Consider the following 14,388-nt stretch of genomic DNA (forward strand, 5'->3'; position numbering starts at 1 on the left):
CTCAAGAAATTCTACAGAGGTTGGACCAGGTTGAGCAAAAAGCGGACAAAACAAATAAAAAGCATAACAAATTTCTCAAGGGCCTTGCGAACCTCATAAAAGGCAAAAAGAAGTAGAAGTTTGTTTTATTTTATTTTTGTATTGTAATTTCAATCAAGTCCCTGCGAGGACATTTTTATTTTTGTACTTAGTCCCTGCGTGGACTTATTTCTTTTTCTGTAGTCCCTGCGTGGATAGTGTGTTTATTTCAAGACCCGTTTAAGGCATTCTTGTAATAGTTTAGTGTTTTAATGGAATTTCTTTTTGAGATTTTAAATATGTATTTTTATTACATAATCATGCTATATCATTTCAATTTTTTTAAATTGATCTGCCAATGAAAATTTCAAAAAGAAGTTCTTAGAGGTATAACCTAGCCAAAATATTAATGCATGTGATAGTACAACCTTTTTAAGACAATAATTCCCTGTTAACATTTGAAAACATGTTAACATTCCTGGCTGTGTGACTCGAGAGACCACACAAGCTTCCAAATGTACTTGGATCTTTCCAAGTCACTATCATAGCCTATATAATCAATGTGAATCATGGCTATTGAACATCAATATGGTGTATACACCAAAACATCCATTTGAGATGTGTGCCTGATGTGCGTTAGGTGTAATATGTTTTAGGTGTATATTTTAAGCCCTTCTACACTTTTTCGCCAAGTTTTAAATTTATAAATGTTGGTGCATACATCTGTCGACTTCGTCTTGTATCGAGTCTTGTAATAAAATAGTTAGATCGAGTTACTTAGTTCAGGAAAATAGAGTTTTAGAGATCATTTCCCACGAAATGTTGATTCCCCACGAAATAGACATGGCCCTTTCAAGGGGAATTAGAAACATTGCACTTTCAAGGGGAATTAGAAACTCTATAAATAGGGGGTTTAGTCTTTTCATTTGTAACTTCTCCCATTCCAGTAGCGAAGCTCTGCTGAAGTGTCTACAGGTCTGTAAATGTTGTCATATCAATAAACAAGACGGTTAAACTACTTTCTAGTGCAAATCAAGCTGAACCGACACCGAAATGTCTGATTCCACCTCTCGTTTTGGTCTAGAACTCTTCTGAAAGACTCGTTTTGGTCGTTACTCGATCCTACAATAAAACACGATATTTACTAACACTCGAAATTGTCTGTATTAGTTCATGCGAAATCATATTCCGCTCCAAAATCGCTGATTCCGCTTGAAAGTTCACTATTTCCGCTTGAATCTGCATTGTTATTTCAAACGGAATCAGTATTCCGCTTGAAAAGTTGTAACAGTTGAAAGTCCTGATTTCGCTTGAAAAGCTATCACCGTGTAAGATTGGTATTCCGTGTGAAAAGTGACTGAATACACATTTTCGGCCCAATCATATTCACATAAAAATTGATGGTGTCGGTTTAAGTGCTGCATGTGATAATATTCATCGGACAAAGTAAAATCAGTCATTTAATGTGTGCATGTGTTTCTAGATCAAATAAAAAGAAACGTGATGTTGTCGAGTAACAGTCAGTAAATTTATTCGGTCCAATCAATTTTGTTGAACACTTGATGTATTCACGAGATTTCAACCATGTGTGCATGCAAGATATTAATGTTGTCGGCTGGATAGATTGTTTGGTCCAATCAATTTGTTGAACACTTGAAACCTAAATTCGTGTGAAATATTATTGGGTCATGTAATATTAATTGAGTTGTTAGTCTAGTTAATAATCGGTCCAATCGTATTAAGTTGATACATGTGTTGTTGGCCATTATAGAAATTGAATAACTTGATTGCATGTGTGTCTCGGTTAAATAAAAATCAAATCTAATATTGTTGTCGGTTCCATTAAACGATCAAAGTGAGGCCCAATCATATTCTTTTAACAATTGAGAGTTGTCGGCCACAGTCAATAGAAGGTCCAATAGAATCGATCAAGAAACAGTTAGTATCAAAATCGGACATAAATTCTGATCATATATTGCATGTGATTACTCCGGCCCATGTGATTTCATTTGTTAGTGGTTATTTTGGCCCAATCAAATGTACTGACCTAAAGTCCACTACATATTAGCGGCTCAATCAAAGAACATTGAAATATATGTTGTCGGCCCATGTGAATTCAATTAAAGTGGATTGTTAATTCAAAGATTGTTTAAGCCCATTATAGCTTGTTTCGGCCCAATAAATCAGGTTTTACAAGATTGTTCCAGTTGGCTCGAAGTGGGTTAAAATCATCAGATCGCATGAGATCGTGTGAGGTCATGTCAGTACACATGGTTTGAGTTGTATTCCGGTTCGTTTAGTGTGGTCAGGTCACGTGAAAAGGTCCAATTCGTTTGAAAGTCATCATTTCGCTTGAAAGTTAGTTCCAATTCGCACGGTTTGGAGTTCCAAGTTATCAAAAGTTCATCAGATTGTTTGAAAGTCCATCAGTTTGCATGTAATAGGGTCAGGTCATTTGAATTGGATCCAGGTCATAGGAGTCTGCACGGTTTGACAATTTAAACCTCAGTCCACACAGAATAATCACCAGTTCGAGTACCAGTCTTATTCTGTTAATTGATAAGTCTTTAAACTGATTGTGTTTTGTTTGTTTGTTTGTCTACAGGTTCTACAGGTGATACAGGTGTTTTACGAGGTGAACCAGTTCGTTTGAAAGCTTGTTTGAGAAATTCTTCGATACCGAAACATGGATTCTGAATTCTACAATGCGTTTGCTACAACCCCGACTACTCCGACTGACATTGCTAAGAATATGAACTTGGAAAATGAAACTGGAACAATGCAAAAACCCCCGAAACTTATGGGAATTGAGGAGTATCATGGATGGAAGAATCGCTTTGAGAATTGGGTTCAGGCAAATCATCTGAGAGCTTGGGAAAGTATTAAAACCAAGTATGTTAGACCACAGTCAGCATTGGCAGTTGATAAAATCATTTCAGAATCCACAGAACAAGAAAGAGACAGTTATAAAGGAGAGAAAATGATGATTAGTCTCCTACAACAAGCTGTTAAAGAAGACATTTTCATTTTGCTTCAGCATGATGGGTGTGCGTTTTCAATCCGGGAAGCACTTAAAAAGAAATTCGAAGGAAGCACATAAATGCTCAAGAGCAAAGCATCATTGCTAAAAAAAGGAGTTTGAGTTGTTTACAAGTATGCCTAGGGAAACTACTAAGACTCTCATTGAGAGATACTGTCATCTTGTGCGTACTATGTCTCAGTTGAAGATTACTAAAACTCCAGCAGAATGGGTTGAGAAGTTCGCGGATGCTTTACCGCAGAAAGAATGGGGTACTTATCTCATGATCTTAAAGAATTCTGTAGAGTTTAGCAGATTGTCAATCGGACAGTTTATTGAAAAGCTTGAGGCACATGATCTAGAACAGCAGAAGATTGCAAGAATGAATAGCTCAAGTCATCAACAAGATATCAAACTGTACTACAAAGGGAATGTTCAAACTGTTGAAGCTAGTCCAAAGATCCAAACCGCGTTTAGTGCAGGAAATTCATCTGGATCAGTCAGTCAAAGTTCAGTTAACACTAGTGGATTTCAAAATGTTAATCCTCCAAGTGTTCAAAGTGCAACTGCTGGTAGTGGACATATGATTCAGTGCAATGTGGCATTACATCTTCAAAATGGATAAAATTTTTCAGAAGAAGTTGTGAAAAGTCATATGGCATTGTTGGTCACTGCATTGGAATCTTATGAAGGATTGATTGCTGGGAGAATTGGCGATCCGATGCTAACAAAGGAAGATTATGACCAGATAGATGAAGAGGAATTGGACCTTATGGATATAAAGTGGGCTTTAGCAAGTGTTCTGAGAAGAGCTGAAAAGTTCAAAATGATTACAGGAAGAAATGTCTTTTTGGATGCTCATCTTTTAGCTTTAGGTTTTGATAAATCTAAAGTTACTTGTTTTAAATGCAGGGAGAAAGGTCATTTTAAAAGAGAGTGCAAAAATCAGGAGAATAGTGGAGCAAAGAATCCTTTCGGAAAAGATGATTACTATCGGAAGGCAATATATCAGCAAATAACTCATCAACCGCATCAACAAAAGGATTCACAAACTGCACATGGAAAAATGATCGAAGATGCGAACAAGAAGGCTTATTATGGCATCATTGATCAAGATGAAGAGAAAATGGCTGAAGGATTTAGCTGGGACAAGTACATTCCAGCTGATTCTAATGTTCAAGCTTTCATTGCTTAGATTGTTCAAAAGCCAGAGTTAATAAAGGAATGGATAGCCGTGTTATCAGATGAAGAGAAAAGTCAGGATGGAGAATCTGTTTCATCAGAAAATAGTTCAACAGAAAGCAGTGATGAGGATGAAGAAATTGCACAGATTAATGTTGGAAAAACTCATTTATCTTCTGACAGTTTTGAATTTTATTTTGCAGATAAACTGAAGAAACTCAAAGAGAGAAAAGCTGCAAAAGAAATGAAGGAAATCAAGATTGTTGAGAAGATAGTTGAAGTGGAGAAGATAGTTGAAGTGGAGAAGATTGTGGAGGTTGAAAAGATTGTTGAAGTCACAAAACCTTGACTTACATGTTCAGTTTCTTGCAAACAATGTGAAGAAAAAGACGAGAGGTTTAGTGAATCAGAAAAATTGAAAGAAAAGTTGTTGTTTGATGTCAAAAATTTAAAAGAGTCGTACGATGTTTTGAACAAAACAGTGAACAGTTTACAAAAGACAAACTCAGAAAGGGAAAATGCTTTGAAGATGATGAATGCAACAATGATGTCAAAGCAGAAAGAAATAAACTTTTACATCGAAGAATGTGCAAAATGGAAGCAAGAGTTGGAAGCTGAAAATGAAAGAATCAGAATATTGTTGAGAAGTTATACAAGTTCTGATTATATAATTGACAGAATTTACCCAACTGTTGCAGGTTTTGAAGCATTTGAAGACAAGAAATTGAAGAAAAAGGATACTAGTAAGAAACAGAGTGTCTGTTATAATAGGTGTCCGCCTCCAATTTGGGAAGGGTACTCGCCTAGAAAACCGAATGAGGAACAAGTAAAAAAGGCGGTCAATATAAAGTTAGAGTCCGAGTTAACCGATATATTACCAGACAACATTGACATCACGTTCACAGCGTCCGACACAGATCATGAGTCCGAATTAATAAAAAGAGTGGTCGATCAGGTGTTGGATAAGGATGAGGAGTCAGAGTCATAGTCCGAGTCCGAAAGTTCGTGTTTGTCAGTCGAGAGTTCGAGTTCGTCTGAAAAGAGTTCAAAATCGTCGGGAAAACGGGTTTATAGTAAAGAATTTTTGTTGTCAAAATCTAATTTGAATGACGAAACATTTGAAGTCATATATACTTTGAATGATTCTGAAAAATTATATTTTGATAAAGAGTTTCCAATAAGAGGTGTTAAAACTAACTTGATTAAAAAGGTTTTCAAATTAACAGAAATCAATATTTCTGAAATAAAAGATTTAAATCTTTCTGAAAAACCTAAAAAATACACTTCAAGGGTTCAACAAAGGATAAACAAGAGAATGGGTTGCAATTATGGTTTAGAATTTCGAAAGAAACCCAACCATAATGGTAATTTCAAAAAGAAAGGATTAGGTTTTATTCCTCCAGAAAACTATGAAAATGAGAAAATTTCTAAAAATACAAAGTTTGTTTTAGGTCCGTCTGCTGAGGAGGAAAAGAAGAGCTCATTCTGGAGACAATCAAATCAAGAATTTCTTGTTGAGAAGAAGAAAAACAAAGTTCAGGGAAAAGAAACCAGAACCTGTTTTAGATGCAATGAAGTTGGTCACATTGCATGGAACTGTCCATTAGCAACAAAAACTAAACAGGGAGTTTCTGGAAAATTAAAAGAAGTTGTTGTTGATAAAATTGAACCACCAAACAACCAAAAATGGGTTGTTAAGAAATCAGATGTAAAATCTGGCTATGAGTCTGATTCCACAAAATCAGAGGAGCCACATGTTATTAAAAAAGGTGAAAACTCAGTTCCTCCGAAGGATGATGAGAACTTTCCATCATTGAGGACTGAAAATTTTAAACAAAAGATTGGGAAAGTTGAGATCTCGAATCAATTTTATTCTGAGAAGAATGAATTTGATGTTGAGAAAGCGTTTAATGGAAATGTAAAGAAAAATTTTGGGAAGATGATCGATAGAAAGGTTAAAGGGGTAAAAGATTTTTATGCTACGAAAAAAGCAACCTACACCCCAACTAAAGAGGAGTTGATATCACCCAAGGCTGGTCAGGCTTGGGTGGACATTTTCTTCCATTGAAAAATCCGACTTGCCGAAGCTCCCAGGTTGGTAAGTGTGGAGCAGGAATCGGCATCTTTCTTGAGAAATTCACTTTTGTGATATTTCGTCTTTCAAAGTGGTAAATCAGGGACATTAAGTTGTTCTTGATTTTCTACAAGTGATATTGTTGATAAAATTCAAAATTGTTATATTTGTCAAATGGTTGAAAAAAACAATGTGATGAACCCCTAACCTACAAGTAGTAAAATCAGCAAAACTTATTTTCCGGAAAAATCATTTTGGTTAAAACAAACTTAAGTGTTTTGAAATCATAATGAGAAAATAGTTTGTTGAAAGGAGGAGTTCTGATTGTTTATGCCAAGTGGATGGCGAATTGATGATTAGTTGTCAACTTTACTTGTATAGTTTGTTTTCATTTTTCTGTAAATGTTTGTGAATTTTAGGGGGAGTAAGAATTTTCAGAAAATCCAAAAACATTAGAAAATTGAAAAAGCCAAAAACATGATAAAATGCAAAAATGAGTTTGTTGTGAAAAAGAGGAAATGATAGTACATCAGTAGACAGTTACAGTATGCTAAAGAAATGTAACATTTAAATAGCGTTAAACGGTCTCACTGATGATATGCCGATAGGTTTTTACACATTTAGTAAGCTTTTTCGAGATATAAACTTAAATTCAAACTTGCTTATTTTGTGGGGAACAGTACTTGGATATATAGGTAACCCCTGAAATTTCGTTTTAAAGATCCCTCTTTCTGAGATACTAGGTCTTTATGCTCAGTGATATCTGGGGTATTATCCCGGGACTTCTGATTTTGCGGAAGCAATGGCCTAGTCCCCGGAGAATACTTTATGCTTGCTTGAAATAAAAGCCTGCCCTCGGTACAAAAAATGATGAAACATTGAAAAATGCTAATCATGTGCTGTTGTAAAAAAGATCCTCTAAAGGGGACCCACCAAAAGTCGAAGCCATCATCTCTGTGCTGAACGGAAGTTCTGACCTGAGCTCTCACGGTTCTTCGCATTTAACCCCTTACAGATATCATCTGTGGTATACTCACCTGTAAGACTGAATATTGGGATCTGGATATAAGAGTATATTCAAGAGGTGGGACACATGAATGAGTTTAAGTCCTTAATACACCTAATTCATATCCAGAATCAGTTGAAATTTGTGTGAGAATTTAAGTGGATTAGTATATTGGCAATCTAAGTGATTTGTTTAATCCTTATTGTGTAACTAAGCTCAACGGTACTTGTGACTTGTCAAAAACTGATATGATCCTCTTACACAAACTCGCAAAAATATTGTCTGTAAATATTTCTTTATTGCATTTCATTTCTTTTCAAAAATAAAAAAAATTTTAAGTGTGTTTTAGCATAAATTTTGAAAAATCCAAAAAGAATTTTGACAACTGGTGTTGAAGAGCTGATTTTCAAAATTCCAAGCGCTAAACATGATGAGCATGTGGTGAGGGGGAGCTTGTGTTTAAATAAGAAAAGGTTTTGAATATTTAATTACAAGTGGTTCATCAATTATTAACATTGTTATATCATTCTGGATAAATTTGAGGGGGAGTCTGGTTATATAAATTTGTCAAAAGTTAAATTTGTGAAATTTATTGTGAGGTAGAGGATGTGCAGGATTGCCTGGATTCTGAAGTCTGAGTATAGAGCCAGGACACAATTTTGATCCCGTGAAATCAGATTACAATCAACATCCGAGGGTAAATGAGATTGTTCGAAGGGAGTATGTTGAGGCTGAAGAAGAGGAGAAAGAGATAAAGTTTGAGAATGCCTACGCTGTCAGATTCTTCAGAGAGCGATCAGACTGATAAAGACTGAAGACGTTGAAGACTCGACACTTAGGACTCGTCAACATCCGAGGGGGAGTCTGTTGGTGCGTACGTCTGTCGACTTCGTCTTGTATCGAGTCTTGTAATAAAATAGTTAGATCGAGTTCCTTAGTTCAGGAAAATAGAGTTTTAGAGATCATTTCCCATGAAATGTTGATTCCCCACGAAATAGACATGGCACTTTCAAGGGGAATTAGAAACATTGCACTTTCAAGGGGAATTAGAAACTCTACAAATAGGGAGTTTAGTCTTTTCATTTGTAACTTCTCCCATTCCAGCAGCGAAGCTCTGCTGAAGTGTCTACAGGTCTGTAAACGTTGTCATATCAATAAACAAGACGGTTAAACTACTTTCTAGTGTAAATCAAGCTGAACCGACACCGAAACGTCTGATTCCGCCTCTCGTTTTGGTCTAGAACTCTTCTGAAAGACTCGTTTTGGTCGTTACTCGATCCTACAATAAAACACAATATTTACTAACACTAAACACACATATGGGCAAGTGCACCCGTCGTGGACGTAGTATAGTGTTGGTAAGATACCGAGGTCGTCCAAGGACACAAGAGCTTTTAGTACCGGTTTATCCTCAACGTCTAATCAAATCAAAAAGTTAGAAAAAGGTTTTAAACTAGAAAAATAAAACTAACTAAAATGCGGAAAAATAATACAAAAATAAAAGCAGATAGACAAGATGAATCACTTGGATCTGACTCGTGTGTAGTGTAACCTTTGATTATTTCCGCACTTTTGCACATTTTAAGAGATTATCTTAGTTATTGTAGTAGGCCCCTCTTTTGAATGTGACGTTACCCTCAACCCAGTAGTTTGAGTCAGCAAGGATACAATCCTAAAGGGTCGGATTATTGAAAGATAATTAATTAAGTTATTAATGCATAATGTGGTAGGCCCCTCTTTTGAAGGTGACGTTACCCTCGGCTAAGTAGTCTGAGTCAGCAGGGATACAGTCCTAAGTAGCCGGGTTAAAGTTTTAATAGTAGTTTAACTTTTGAGGGGATCAAAGAGTTTGGACCCCCGCCATCCAATACCGATGGGTATTGAAGGAGGTCCTACTAAATTTGACCCAGGTCCTTTGCAGGATCTATACACTGAACAATGGCAAGACTCTTACCAAACTGTTCCCTTAACCCCCGACCAGGTAGCCACCATATCTCCATATACACCGTGGAGATATGAATGGTGAAAATCTTTTATTTTATATAGACAGTAAAATAATGCCAAGACACCACAGACAAACGATAAGGAAGAATCACCTTCAACATAAGAAACTAGTTTTTAAAGTCATTAATACATAACCAAATAAAAAGTGCGAAAAGATTAAAAATAAAAAAGTATTACACTAAACACTTGTCACCAAGTGATGTAAGAGACTTAGGCAAACATGGCCTTTGATTGTCAAGAACTCTTACGATCAATCTTGGATCCCGAGACGACTCACACAATCTATGATGGACAATGGATGATGGTGTTGTGATGGTGGTGGGTGGTGGGTGAAGTGTGAGAGATGTGGTGTGCCAAGGGATGAGTTGCAAGTGATCCAAGCACTCCTATTTATAGGCTGAACAGAAGCTCGGGCACGGCCCTGTGTCCATCCTCCTCTCTTTCTTCATTATTTGCAGTTTGTCTGCATTAGTTGACCACGCCCCCGTGTCCGCTGAGCACGACCCCGTGTGCAGAAGCATATCTGTACTATCAAGATTTGCCTGGATTATGCGAATCTTATAGTTGACCACGGCCCCGTGTCCGCTGAGCATGGCCCCGTGGTGGGCGATAGAAGCTTCTACAACTTTGTCTTTTCTTCTGACACTTGGGCACCCCCCGTGCTCACTGAGCACGGGGCGTGTTCAGCGTTCTGTTCTCTTTGTTTTGCTTGGGAAGATGCTGTCGGGGGGTCGGGCATGCCACGTTTGTTCCTTTTCTTGTATTTCTGTTAGATTTAGCTGCCTTTTTGCTTCTTTTGTTTATTTGAGCTCATTTAATCCTGAAAATACAAAAGGAAGACAAAAACACACTTTTCCAACATTAGTACTAAAAAAGGGTTAGTTTTATGCCACAATTGATGTAATTTATATGTTGCATTTTGTGCACATCAAATACCCCCACACTTGAATCTTTGCTTGTCCTCAAGCAAAACTCTTTATAATGTGGCTTTACACTCCCAAATGGAATGGGTAGAAGAGAAGGTTTTTGGGCTTGTCATAGAGTGTCGGGATTTCCAAGATTCGATATTAAGTTTTATTTTTATTTATTTACAATCCTATTCGTCATGATTTATTAAAAATGTTTCATAAGACAAATTACTTATTAGGGCATAACATGCCTTTTTTAAAATTCCATTTATATACAAGTTCACATACCTCACGGGGAATCACTCAACACTCGGCCGAAGGTGTATTTTTAGTGAATCACTCGAGAGCGGCATGGAACTTACTCCTACCGTAGGCTTGCCAAGCAATCAATCCTCCTCCTTTTTAACTATACACCTTTGTAAATATCAAGAGGACTTTTTGGGTGAAGGGTTAGGCTTGGGCTAAAGGTGGGTGGTTGGGTTAGTGGTTAGTAAAAGGGCGAAAAGCGTAAAAAGCGTCGGTTTTCATAAGACTTGATATTTTTCATAACTTTTTATTTTGATGAAGCATTTCAAACAAAGTTATTTTTGATAAACTTGTTTGTTTATTTCTTTGCCTTCATCCTCATATTATAATTTTTTTTCAAGTCATAAGAAAAACCGAGCTTTGTTACTAAAAATAAAGGGTTTAAAAATGAAAAAGGTTAGGTGGGTAAAAGGGTGTTTGAATTGGGTTAAGAAACAAAAAGGTTTAGGCTCAAAGGGATTAACTAGGGGGATTTAGGGTAGGTGGTAAAAAAAAGGAAAATAATGGTGTAGAAATAAAAAGGGTTAGTCCTAATGCCTCCATCATTTACTTACTCGGGTTTAAGTTGGTAAGGACCGGGAATGTATCGTCGTGGCAAGTTCTAGATTTGTAAGAAGCAAGCGGCTATTCACACAAGAAACCAAAAATGAGCATTAGTTTAAAGATATGTATTTGCATGCTCAATAAAGGCTCAAAAGTCACTTTTGTGGGAATGGGTTTTTATGTGATCAAGTATATATAATCAAATTTTAACTAAGTTTGTCATGCCGTTTCATAATTTTCTTATGTGGGTTCTTTTTATCACGACACTATTGGTTGTAAATTTGTAAAAATCTAACCTTTTTAGAATTTTGAAATTCCCAACTTAAACTTAGACAAGTAAAAAAATGAAAATTTTTGAAAAAAATTGGGGTAATTAGCAGTTCCAATAGAGTTTTGTGTAAGGCTTGTTAATTAGGACTTGTAAGATTCAAGGTTTTAGCATCGCCCCACACTTAAATTACACATTGTCCTCAATGTGTCCCAAAAATAAGTTTTTAGGTTGATTGAATGTATAAAAAGGTGTGAAAAGCAAAATTTTATGTTACTGGGCGTCTAGACACGGCCTCGTGGTGTCCGAGCACGGCCCCATGTTCAGGTGCCAGTAACAAAAGTTTGTAAAAAGAAACAGAAGCCTGGACACGGGGGCGTGTTCAGTGAGCACGCCCCGTGTCCAGTTACCTGAACTGGGAATTTTCAGCAGATTGTGCAGCACGGGGCCGTGTTGGGCGGGCACGGCCCGTGCTGAGCTTGCTGTAACGAAGAAAAATTTGTCGAATGGCCCTGTTTTCGTGCATGGGGCGCGGGTGCAAGTTTCCCTTGTTATCCTTCACCATCCCGAGTGTGTTTTATTCCTGAAAATTAAAACTAAACTAGAAAACATAAAACTTAATCTAAAGTAAACTTAGGATAGTTCCGCAGAATGCCTCCGTGGTGCGCCACGTTTATAAGGGTCCTTGGCTAGACCCAAAGCCTGGTCATATGTTACCCAAGTGGGATGTTTTGCATCCCATGCACCGTCTGAGAACATCATCCAAGCTTGAGTCGATGACCTTCATGTAGTTGACCGGATCTTCGTCTTCTACTCTTTTTCCAACCCCAAACTTCACTACCTCTTCCCCAAACTTCAATGTTAGTGTTCCGTCATTCATGTCTACCACTGCTTGTGCTGTGGTTAGAAATGGCCTCCCTAGGATGAGAGGGACTTCAGCGTCTTTTTCCATATCTAGTATGACAAAGTCGACCGGGAAGACGAAATTTTTGACTTTGACCAATAGATTTTCAGCGACACCTTGTGGATATTTGACGGATCGGTCGGCAAGTTGTATGCTCATCTTCGTAGGGCTCGTTTTTCCTAGGCCGAATCGTTTGAACAATGAAGCGGGCATGAGGTTTATGCTTGCCCCAAGATCGGCTAGTGCATTGCGAATAGGGGACTCCCTAATTGAGCAAGGAACTGTGAAGCTTCCAGGATCAATTTTCTTTTGCGGGAGTTTGTTGAGTAGTAAGGCGGAGCATTCTTCGCCTAAGTTAACTAATTGCAATGATTCAATTTTCCTTTTATGAGTGAGGAAATCCCTCATAAATTTTGAATATTTAGCATTTGAGTTAGGACTTCGATAAATGGAATATTAACATGCAATTGTTTTAATAAATCTTTGAATTTTGCAAATTGCTCATCGGTATTTTGACGAATTTACCGACCGGGGTATGGAACCGGAGGAGCCTTAGTAGGCTCTTGAATTGGTGTAGAAGCCTTCTTTTGTTGGGGCGGGGTTGTGCTTCTTTCAGTTGGCGGTGGTGGAGCCTCTTCGGAACCCACGGTACGGTTTCTCAAGGTTATGAGATGGACTTGTGCTTTCGGGTTGGGTTCGGTATTACTTGGTAACGCGCCTTGTGGTATCTCGGAGAAATTTTGAGCTATTTGATTTAATTGTTTTTCAATGTTTTGTATACTAGCTTGTTGATTTCTAAAATTCGATTCCAATTGTTGAAATCGATCCGAGTTTTTCTTTTCGGTGTCGGAGATGAGGCGAGATACAGTATCTTCAAGCCTTTCTCGTCCACCTTGTTGTTGAGAGAAATTTTGTGACTCGTTTCTTGGTTGTTGAAAGTTTGTTCGTTGGTTTAAGTTTTGTGGGTTACTACTATTGCTGGGTTCTCTCTAGCCAAGGTTAGGGTGATTACGCCATCCTTGGTTGTAGGTACCCGTTGGAGGACCCGACGGCCTAGGTCTATTATCAATGTAGTTTACCGACTCTGTTTGATCATCTAACTCTTTCATACAACTCCAATTTTCGTGTGGCCCACCACACCCTTCACAAGCCATGACCGAGGCGGTTTTTGTCATTTCTAGTTTTTTTTGATTTTTGAAGAAAGGTCCTCGACTTGGGCTTGTAAAGAAGTGCTTTCATCAACCTTATAGGCGCCCGGGGCAATAGATTTATTGCCTCGGGGAGTGTGCCACTGAAAATTGGTTTGAGCAATTTCCTCAATTTGATTATATATTTCATTTGGGCGACGATTACCTAAAAGTCCCCCGGAGCTAGAGGTGAGTGTTTGTCTTGTATGTGGTAACAACCCATTGTAGAACGTGGATACTTGTTGCCACACTGCAAGACCGTGATGAGGACACTTTCTTAGTAGCTCCTTGAACCTTTCCCAAGTTCCATATAAGGATTCCCCATCCTCTTGTGAATATGTATTAATTGCAGTCATTAATTTAGTCGTTTTAGCAGGAGGGAAATACTTATATAGAAACTTTTGGGCCAGTTCATCCCAGGTGTTTACCGAGCCAACTGGGAGCGCGTTGAGCCAAGCCTTAGCTCGGTCTTTTAGTGAAAATGGAAACATTCGAAGGCGGATGGCGTCGTTGGATGCTCCATTGATCCGAAAGGTATCACATATTTTGTCACAGCACTATTTTCCACGTATCACCGGTGGGCCCGGTGGGGGTTCCGTGACGTAGTTGATATCGTCATAGTCAAACATACAATATATAAATGCACAGCGGAAGCAAAAGAAAGATTTATTTCAACTTAATATTATTGTAATATCCAAGTATCACAAAATAGTCGAAATAGATCCACAGGCGGATCAAAACAAAGAGGAAACTTTATTTCAACAGACTTCATGCATCCTAAGCTTGCGAGACTTCTATGGATGCTAAGGAGTGGCCAGCCTATTACACGTAGTACCTGCACTTAGCCTTTTTGGAAAATACGTCAGTTTACACTGGTAAATAGAATTTAACTGACTCATTTTGAAAATGTTTAAAAAATTGATTTAAATGCCCGTGGCACAAACTTTTTATAACTTGGGATAATTATTT

The 14,388-nt window shown here is 37.7% G+C and overlaps 1 non-coding gene across 1 annotated transcript; it reads left to right on the forward strand.

The window, feature by feature from the left end:
* The first annotated feature begins 13,674 nt into the window (after window positions 1-13,674).
* Window positions 13,675-13,781, forward strand: LOC118486997. Its single transcript, XR_004880164.1, has one exon. It is a non-coding gene; the product is annotated as a small nucleolar RNA R71 (small nucleolar RNA).
* Window positions 13,782-14,388: the final 607 nt, after the last annotated feature.

This window comes from Helianthus annuus, chromosome 14 (assembly GCF_002127325.2).
Source record: "Helianthus annuus cultivar XRQ/B chromosome 14, HanXRQr2.0-SUNRISE, whole genome shotgun sequence".
NCBI classification, from domain to species: Eukaryota; Viridiplantae; Streptophyta; class Magnoliopsida; order Asterales; family Asteraceae; genus Helianthus; species Helianthus annuus.